We start from the raw sequence: 10,096 nt of genomic DNA, 5'->3' as shown, positions 1-10,096 counted from the left end.
ATTATTAAGGTCTTCCGTTTCCAACGGAAGACCTTATTGTTATTGCTTTGATTCTTTTCCTCTATCTTGTTATTGCTTTGTTTCTTTTTCACTATTATTTTTATTGGTTTTTTTTCTGTCACGTTTTCTCAAAAATGCTTCAGCCAATTTTCATGAAATTTTCAGATCTTATTCATGACAAAATTTTTAAGAAAATTACACGAGCTTTCTTTGGTCGTCACTTCCGGTACCGAGACATTAAAGATTTTATGTTTTTGCTTGTTCACAATTTTTCTCAAAAAGTATTTACGATAGAACCTTCAATTTTTCAGAGAAGGTAGAGAGTGAACGGCCGCAGCGCCCTTTGCATATCCGAACGTCCGCCGTCATTTCCGGTCGTCACCGGAAGGAAATGAAAAACCTTAATTTTTCAAATTTTTAGATTTGAATTTTATTTATGTTTTTATTCGATAGAGACGCTTAAAACACTTCAGAATATGAAATTCGTGTTAAAATCGATCCAGGCATTCCCGAGATTTTGAGTTCAAAAGTTCTGAAGCGAGAGTCCGCGTAGCTCAGACGTTAGAGTGTTGGACTTGTGCCCAGGCGACCCGGGTTCCATCCCCGAGTGCCGATTATTTTTTCTCCCTAATTTTGTTTTGTTTAACGATTTTACTTTTAAAATGATGGTTTTTATTGTTTTCCGTTTTATTTTTATCATAAATAAAAATAATAACAGCTTTTTTAGTACAAATATAGAGCTCGTTTTTGTCAGCAGTTCGCATCGCCGCCATCAAAGACATGCCGCCGAAGCGCCCCTGCAGTACGACCGCATTAGAGTTCACTGGGTCGCTTTGCCGGCATTATAGAAATGCCGCCATCTCAATGACTGTATGCACACAACATTTAGCAATGCACCAACGTTATTCTACATGGCTTTAAAAGGAGGACTGATTAGTATTTGTTCACATATATAGATACACGCTAAACTTGCGTTTATTGACATACGTTGCTGATATACTGATTCCCTAAACACTACAAAAAACTAGAAAAACGAGTATATACTCGTAATTATACAAACGAGCGGGTGACTGCGACAAGATTTGAAAACTGACCACCCGTTTATGAGTGTTTGAGCCTAAAAATAAACAGATGTAAAAAAATCAATAGTTACATCTTTCAAACAACGCTTATACATTGTTTTTAAAATATGTATTTTATTTAATACCACATATTGCAATATGTGATATTTAGAATTTAATATTCTACGTTTAATATAGAAGTCAACGACTAACCCCCCCCCCCCCCCAAATTCATAAAATCATTTAATTTTTCTGGCCCGATTTTACTTGATCTTTGATCTTGGGCCTTTAATTTCAACTAAGTACCATTCTAGATTACTGTACTAATTACCAGACCAATTCGTTCATTATTATTCAACAGAGTTAAGAAGTTTTTGGCATTTGAGTTTCAATTGTCGTGTTTGACATGCACTGTGAAAAAAATTCTAACTCCCAAGCCATTTACTCAATCCTAATGAAAATTCGTGAAAATGAACCTCGGACCCCATTCTTATTGTCTGTGAAATATGCAGCGGATTGAACAATTAAGAGGAAATTCCTGAGATTAAACGGCGCTTATTGCCTAAACGTGGAAATGAAATTTACACAGTACACGCACCGACCCCCCCCCCCCTTCCTATTCACAAAATTATTTAGTTTTTCTGGCCTGATTTTACTGGATCTTTCATCTTTAACCTTAATTTTCAACCTAGATCAATTCTAGATTACTGTACTAATGACCAGACCTATTCGTTCATTTTTAAGAGAGTTATGAATTTTTGGGCATTTGAGTTTCGATTGGCGTGCTTGACATGTACTGTAGAAAAAAATTCTAACTCCCGAGCCCCTCACTCAATCCTAATGAAATTTTATGTAAATGTACTTCGGACCCCATTCTTATTGTCTGCCAAATATGCAGCGGATTGAACAATTAAGAAGAAATTCCTTAGATCAAACGGCGAGTATAGCCTGTACGGGGACTTAAAATTTACAGAGTACAAGGGATGTAAGCAGCCGCGAATTATTTCTGTTGTATGTATATTTCTTGTTTTCCGTTTAGTCTGTATCTACGATAGCGTGTGAACTACTTATGAATGTTAGAACTGTGGAAATTACTGTCTTCAAATTTTTACGTGTTACTGATTTCGTTATTTCTACATTAATAAAGATTTTATTAATCCTGCTAAATTAAAACAGTCAAACATAAACGTAAACGACACGAAAAAAAATCTCAACACTGAAATACATGGGTAAAATGCATCAGTCATTGTTTTAGGACTTCCCCAAATTGTTGTTAACCGAATCCGAGATCCACACCTCAAAATTCTATTTTCGATTTCTTTACGACGAAAATCAAGCTCGGGTCTTTTCACCCCCCTCCAGACACAAACACGCACCAATATTTCAAGTGACCTCAATCTGTAACCGAACCTAAATAGTCAGATATCTTACACGTTGTTTTTCATCTCATACAAAAACTCAGCTCTTCTCCCGGACGGAAACGCCCCAAATTCAAACACAAATTCGGGAATTATTTGCGTCAGCCATGTTTTGAGACACCTGCAAAGGCTGTGTGTTCTAATCTCGCCGGAGCCAAGATTTGTTCTTTGTCTCTATTTCTTTCTCTCCTTTTTATTTAATTTTCTAACAATAATAATCAACATAAAAGGGTTGTTTGACTGTAGTACAAGTTGAAAAACACTCTTCAATTCAGATTTAGACAAAAACAGTCTTTTATTATTAGGGTCTTCCGTCTTCAGCGGAAGACCCTTCTATTCTTATTGTTATTAGGGTCTTCCGTTTACAAAGGAAGACCCTCTTTTTTTTCTTCGGGTCTTTTTATTACAGGTTATTAGACCTGTTATTAAGTCAAAAGACCTCTTATTTATTATGAAATAAAATGGGACTGGTCCTTAAAATCAAGGATCCTACAGGGTGGATAATCCTTCATCCATCGCTCTTTTAGATCACATCTGCATTTCCTCATATGTTTCGTTGATGAAGATAAAAGGCAAGGTCATTTCCTCTTCTAAAAATCGGACGGAAGACCTCCTCGTTGCTCGCAACGAGATCGTGTCTAGTTATTATTATTCTTTTTTTTTCTCCCACGTTTTCTAGAAAATGCTTCAGCCGATTTTCATGAAATTTTCAGATCTTATTCATGACAAAATTTGTAAGAAAATTGCACGAGCTTTTTTTGGTCGTCACTTCCGGTACCGAGACATTAAAGATTTTACGTTTTTGCTTGTTCACGATTTTTCTCCAAAAAGTATTTACGATAGAACCTTCAAATTTTCAGAGAAGGTAGAGAGTGAACGGCCGCAGTGCCCTTCGCATATCCGAACGTCCGCCGTCACTTCCGATCGTCACCGGAAGGAAATGAAAAACCTTAATTTTTCAAATTTTTAGATTTGAATTTTATTTATGTTTTTATTCGATAGAGACGCTTAAAACACTTCAGAATATGAAATTTGTGTTAAAATCGATCCAGGCATTCCCGAGATTTTGAGTTCAAAAGTTCTGAAGTGAGAGTCCGCGTAGCTCAGTCGTTAGAGTGTTAGACTTGTGCCCAAGCGACCCGGGTTCCATCCCCGAGTGCCGATTATTTGTTCTTCTCTAATTTTGTTTTGTTTAACGATTTTACATTTAAAATGATGGTTTTTAATGTTTTCCGTTTCTTTTTAATCATAAATAAAAATAATAACAGCTTTTTTAGTACAAATATAGAGCTCGTTTTTGTCAGCAGTTCGCATCGCCGCTATCAAAGACATGCCGCCAAAGCGCCCCTGCAGTACGACCGCATTAGAGTTCACTGGGTCGCTTTGCCGGCATCAAAGAAAGGCCGCCATCTCAATGACTGTATGTATACAACATTTAGCAATGCACCAACGTTATTCTACATGGCTTTAAAAGGAGGACTGATTAGTATTTGTTCACATATATAGATACACGCTTGCATGTATGCATGCGTTTATTGACATACGTTGCTGATATACTGATTCCCTAAACACAAAAAAAAACTAGAAAATCTCTCTCTCTCTCTCTCACTCTCTCTCTCTCTCTCTCTCTCTCTCTCTCTCTCTCTCTCTCTCTCTCTCTCTCTAAAGTACATAAGAACTAAGTACAGGTAACATGCAGTAAATTGGATAGAGGCTAAATGTACATTGGCGTCAAAAAATTATACATGTATTTATTTCAAGTTACGGGATAATGTCTATGGATTCAAATAATTCGAAATTCATTGTTTAATGAATTGTCTTACTGATTGGAAATAAACGCTAAGAAGTCATTTTTATTAATGATGGTGTACTTTTTCTTTTTTTGTGCATGTCTATATACTGATACAAATCTGTTGCCTGTCTGGGATTAAGAAAAACCTCCGAAGTTTATACTCGTAACTATACAAACGAACGGGTGACTGCGACAAGATTTGACAACTGACCACCCGTTTATGAGTGTTTGAGCCTAAAAATAAACAGATGTAAAAAAAAAAATCAATAGTTACATCTTTCAAACAACGCTTATACATTGTTTTTAACATATGTATTTTATTTAATACCACATATTGCAAGATGTGATATGTAGAATTTAATTTTCTACGTTTAATATAGAAGTCACCGACCGACCCCCTCCCCCTCCAAATTCATAAAATCATTTAGTTTTTAGGGCCCGATTTTACTTGATCTTTGATCTTCGACCTTTAATTTCAACTAATTACCATTCTAGATTACTGTACTAATTACCAGACCAATTCGTTCATTATTAACAGAGTTATGAAGCTTTTGGCATTTGAGTTTTAGTTGTGTGTTTGACATGTACTGTAAAAAAAAATTCTGACTCCCAAGCCCTTCACTCAATCCTAATGAAAATTCGTGAAAATCAACCTCTGACCCCATTCTTATTGTCTGTCAAATATGCAGCGGATTGAACAATTAAGACGAAATTCCTGAGATTAAACGGCGCTTGCTGCCTATACGTGGAAATTAAATTTACACACTGTACACGCACCGACCCCCCCCCCCCTTCCTATTCACAAAATCATTTAGTTTTTCTGGCCTTATTTTACTGGATCTTTCATCTTGAGCCTTTATTTTCAACCTAATTCAATTCTAGATTACTGTACTGATGACCAGACATATTCGTTCATTTTTAAGAGAGTTATAAATTTTTGGGCATTTGAGTTTCGATTGGCGTGCTTGACATGACTGTAGAAAAAAACCTTGGACCCCATTCTTAGTGTCTGCCAAATATGCAGCGGATTGAACAATTAAGAAGAAATTCTTGAGATCAAACGGCGAGTATAGCCTGTACGGAGACTTAAAATTTACCCAGTACAAGGGATGTAAGCAGCCGCGTAATATTTCTGTTGCATGTATATTTCTGGTTTTCCATTTTGTCTGTATCTACGATAGCGTGTGAACTACTTATGAATGTTAGAACTGTGGAAATTACTGTCATCAAATTTTTACCGAATAAATTTACGTGTTACTGATTTCGTTATTTCTACATTTATAAAGATTTTATCAATCCTGCTGAAATAAAACAGTCAAACATAATAGAAAACGACACGAAAAAAAATCTCAACACTGAAATACATGGGTAAAATGCATCAGTCATTGTTTTAGGACTTCCCCTTCTTGTTGTTAACCGCATCCGAGATCCACACCTCAAAATTCTATTTTCGATTTATTTAAGACGAAAATCAAGCTCGGGTCTTTTCAACTCCCTCCAGACACAAACACGCATCAACATTTCAAATGACCTCGCACTGTTACCAAACCTGAATAGTCAGACATCTTACACGTTGTTTTTGATTTCATACAAACACTCAGCTCCTCTTCTGGGCGAAAACGCCCCAAATTCAAAGACAAATTCGGGAATTATTTCGCGTTAGCCATGTTTTGAGATACCTGCAAAGGCTGTGTGTTCTAATCTCGCCGGAGCCAAGATTTGCTCTTTCTCTCTATTACTTTCTCTCCTTTTTATTTCTTTTTCTAACTAAAATATTCAACATAAAAGGGTTGTTGGACTGTAGTACAAGTCGAAAAACACTCTTCAATTAAGATTTAGACAAAAACAGTTTTTTATTATTAGGGTCTTCCGTCTTCAGCGGAAGACCCTTCTATTCTTATTGCTATTAGGGTCTTCCGTTTACAAAGGAAGACCCTCTTTTTTTTCTTTGGTTTCTTTTTATTACAGGTCATTAGACCTGTTATTAGGTCAAAAGACCTCTTATTTAATATGAAATAAAATGGGGCTGGTCCTTTAAATTAGAGATCCAACGGGGTGTATAATCTTTCATCAATCGCTTTTTTAGATCACATCTGCATTTCCTGATATGTTTCGTTGATGAAGATAGAAGGCAAGGTCATTTCCTCTTCTAAAAATCGGACGGAAGACCTTCTCGTTGCTCGCAATGAGATCGTGTCTAGTTATTATTCTTTTTTTTTCTCCCACGTTTTCTCAAAAACGCTTCAGCTGATTTTGATAAAACTTTCAGATCTTATTCATGACAAAATTTGTAAGAAAAGTACATGGGATTTTTTTTGGTCGTCACTTCCGGTCCCGAGATATTAAAGATTTTATGTTTTTGCTTGTTCACCAGTTTTCTCCAAAAGTTTTTAAGATAGAACTTTGAAATTTGGAGGGATGGTAGAAAGTGTCCAGCCGCAGTGTACTACGCATATCCGAACGTCCGTTGTCACTTCTGGTTGTTACCGGAAGGAAACAAAAAAAGGTCATTTTTTAACTTTTTTGTTCTGAATTTTGTTTTTGTTAATATTTGATAGAGACACATAAATAACTTCAGAATATGAAATCCGTTTTAAAGTCGATCAACGCATTCTCGAGATTTTAGGCTTCAAAGTCTTGAAGCGAGCGTCCGCGTAGCTCAGTCGATAAGGTGGTGGACTTGTGTCAAGGCGACCCGGGTTCAGTTCCCAAGTGTCGAACTTTTTTTCTTTCTTAATTGAGGTTTGTTTAACGATTTTATCTTTAAAATGATAGATTTTAATGTTTTCCGTTTTATATTTATTGTAAAAAAGAATAATAGCAGCTTTTTTTTTTTTATTACAAATAGATAGCTTGTTTCTGTCAGCAGTTCGCTAAATTTAAACGCTCGCCGCATCGCAGGCATCAAAGACGTGCCGCCGAAGTACCCCTACGGTACGCTGGGTTGCTTTGTCGGCATCAAAGAAATGCCGCCATCTCAATGACACACACAATATTTAGCAATGCACCCATGTTTAAGTATGTATTCTACATGACCTTAAAAGGCGGACTGATTAGTATTTATTCACATACATAGATATACGCATGCATGTATTTAAATGTGTTTATTGACATACGTTGCTGATATACTGATTCCCTAAACACTATAAAAAACTAGAAAATACCCTCTCTCTCTCTCTCTCTCTCTCTCTCTCTCTCTCTCTCTCTCTCTCTCTCTCTCTAAAGTACAAATATTTATGCATTTAAATTAGAACTAGTTCAGGTAACATGCAGTCAATTGGATAGAGGCTAAATGTACATTGGCGTCCAAAAATTAAATATGTATTTATTTCAAGTTACGGGATAATGTCTATGGATTCAAATAATTGTAAATTCCTTGTTTAATGATTGTCTTCTTACTGATTGGAAGTCAACGCTAAAAAGTCATTTTTATTAAAGACGATATACTTTTTCTTCTTTTTTTGTGCATGTCTATATACTGAAACAAATCTGTTGCCTGTCTGGGATTTAGAAAAACCTCCGAAGTTTATACACGTAACTATACAAACGAACGGGTGACTGCGACAAGGTTTGAAAACTGACCACCCGTTTATGAGTGTTTGAGCCTAAGAATAAACAGATGTAAAAAAAAAATCAAGTTACATCTTTCAATCAACGCTTATACATTGTTCTAACATATGTATTTTATTTAGAAATTGTGTAATATGTGATATTTAGAATTTAATATTCTACGTTTAATATAGAAGTCACCGACTGACCCCCCCCCCCTTCCCAATTCATAAAATCATTTAGTTTTTCTGGCCCGATTTTACTTGATCTTTGATCTTGGGCCTTTAATTTCAACTGATTACCATTCTAGATTACTGTACTAATTACCAGACCAATTCGTTCATTATTCACAGAGTTATGAAGTTTTTGGAATTTGAGTTTCAATTGTCGTGTTTGATATGTACTGTAAACTCCCAAGCCCTTAACTCAATCCTAATGAAAATTCGTGAAAATGAACCATTCTTCTTGTCTGTTATTTAAATATGCAGCGGATTGAACAATTAAGACAAATTCCTGAGATTAAACGGCGCTTATTGCCTATACGTGGAAATTGAATTTACACAGTACACGCACCCCCCCCCCCTTCCTATTCACAAAATCATTTGTTTCTTCTGGCCTGATTTTACTGGATCTTTCATCTTGAACCATTTTTTTAAACCTAGTTCAATTCTAGATTACTGTACTAATGACCATACCTATTCTTTCATTTTTAAGAGAGTTATGAATTTTTGGGCATTTGAGTTTCGATTGGCGTGCTTGACATGTACTGTAGAAAAAAATTCTAACTCCCGAGCTCCTTACTCAATCCTAATGACATTTTGTGTAAATGGACCTCGGACCCCATTCTTATTGTCTGCCAAATATGCAGCGGATTGAATAATTAAGACGAAATTCCTGAGATCAAACGGCGGGTATAGCTTGTACGGGGACTTAAAATTTACACAGTACAAGGGATGTAAGCAGCCGTGTGATATTTCAGTTGCATGTATATTTCTTGTTTTCCGTTTAGTCTGTATCTACGATAGCGTGTGGACTACTTATGAATGTTAGAACTGTGGAAATTACTGTCATCAAATTTTTACCGAATAAATTTACGTGTTACTGATTTCGTTATTTCTACATTTATAAAGATTTTATCAATCCTGCTGAAATAAAACAGTCAAACATAATAGTAAACGACACGAAAAAACATTCTCAACACTGAAATACATGGGTAAAATGCATCAGTCATTGTTTTAGGACTTCCCCTTATTGTTGTTAACCGAATCCGAGATCCACACCTCAAAATTCTATTTTCGATTTATTTAAGACGAAAATCAAGCTCGGGTCTTTTCACCCCCCCCCCCCCCTCCAGACACAAACACGCATCAATATTTCAAATGACCTTGCACTGTTACCAAACCTGAATAGTCAGACATCTTACACGTTGTTTTTCATCTCATACAAAAACTCAGCTCCTCTTCCGGGCGGAAACTCCCAAAATTCAAAGACAAATTCGGGAATTATTTCGCGTCAGCCATGTTTTGAGACACCTGCAAAGGCTGTGTGTTCTAATCTCGCCAGAGCCAATATTTGTTCTTTCTATCTATTTCTTTCTCTTTTTTGTCTAATTTTCTAACTAAAATATTCAAAATAAAAGGGCGTTTGACTGTAGTACAAGTTGAAAAACACTCTTTAATTAAGATTTAGAGAAAAACAGTGTTTTATTATTAGAGTCTTCCGTCTTCAGCGGATGGAAGACCTCCTCGTTGCTCGCAACGAGATCGTGTCTAGTTCTTTTTTTTTTCCTACGATGGGAAATATTGATTAGTAAGATTGGTGTTGCTTTGGGGTTTTATCTATCAACAATCTTCACCACGCACATTTGCAATACTATGATGAGGGGTTATGGGTGATGCAATTCATAGATTAAAAGGTTATGTATATTATAAAAGTTTTTGAAAGTATTGAGAATGATTGACACTTGTTTTGTTACATTTGTAACCTTTTATGAACTATGAAAACATGTATTTTTATAACATTTCTTCGTAAATTATATGATAAAGAAAAAGGTTAATTCCACATCAAACTTTTTCCAGAAAACAATATACATTTTTTAAAAGCTTCTTCAGCAATCTTGTGTTACCTATGGCTATTAGAATATACTAAAGTAAGTTTTAGAAGATTATCAATAGGTACAAGTTGCAATCCGTGGTCCTATTTATCAAATATGCATGTATTTTAGATTAATAAACAAAAAAAGTTTTTGTCGCATATCGTAAGATTAATTTTACTTT

Source organism: Crassostrea angulata, chromosome 5 (assembly GCF_025612915.1).
Source record: "Crassostrea angulata isolate pt1a10 chromosome 5, ASM2561291v2, whole genome shotgun sequence".
NCBI lineage: Eukaryota > Metazoa > Mollusca > Bivalvia > Ostreida > Ostreidae > Magallana > Magallana angulata.
Note: the sequence above shows the minus strand (reverse complement) of the source record.